Source organism: Carlito syrichta, unplaced genomic scaffold, assembly GCF_000164805.1.
Source record: "Carlito syrichta isolate Samal-C Ts95f unplaced genomic scaffold, Tarsius_syrichta-2.0.1 Scaffold303103, whole genome shotgun sequence".
Taxonomy (NCBI): domain Eukaryota; kingdom Metazoa; phylum Chordata; class Mammalia; order Primates; family Tarsiidae; genus Carlito; species Carlito syrichta.
This window is the reverse complement of record NW_007247199.1, coordinates 125,009-125,561: the sequence shown is the minus strand read 5'-3', so window position 1 is coordinate 125,561 and position 553 is coordinate 125,009. Positions and strand designations below refer to the sequence as shown.

Below are 553 nucleotides of genomic sequence, written 5' to 3'. Positions count from 1 at the left end.
GGGGGGATAGATGAATGGACTGGAAGATGGATGGAGGGCTGGAGGGAGACAGGCATGGACAGATTGGACTGACAGAAAAATAGAAACCTAGATTTTATTCTACTTAGATTGGAACTTTTGAAATTGCTGGGTTTTGATCAAGAAAAGGATCAAACGCTTCATTTTGTGCAGGCTAAAATATTTTAGGATATTAGGTGGGTGGCTACTGGTATTTGAAATTTACTTTGAAACGCATCAAAAACCAGAGAGGATGAATTGATGGATTGGGGGCAAGCGAGATAACAGAGTTCGTGGTGTGGCTAGGTGGTGGGCATGCAGCTATTCACTGTAAAATTCTTTCAGCTTGGGTGCACCTTGGAAATTTCCATAATAAACCCACAAGAAGTGGTTTCCATTGGTAAATTCTGGCCGTTTCCTGTGGTTTCCCCTGATGTTCACTTCTCCTCTGGCCAAGAGATCTCCCGGGTTCCCAGCCTGCAGCGTCAACCGATCTGCTTTGTGGAGTCTCCTCTGGCCTTGTTCGCCCCAGATTGGGGGCTGGGGGCCGACGTCT

At 46.7% G+C, this 553-nt stretch overlaps 1 protein-coding gene across 2 annotated transcripts in view; it reads left to right on the top strand.

Moving 5' to 3' along the window:
* The window catches only part of ABAT (4-aminobutyrate aminotransferase), a 102,181-nt gene that overhangs the window by 34,544 nt on the left and 67,084 nt on the right, over positions 1-553 (top strand). The gene's annotated exons all lie outside the window — the stretch shown is intronic.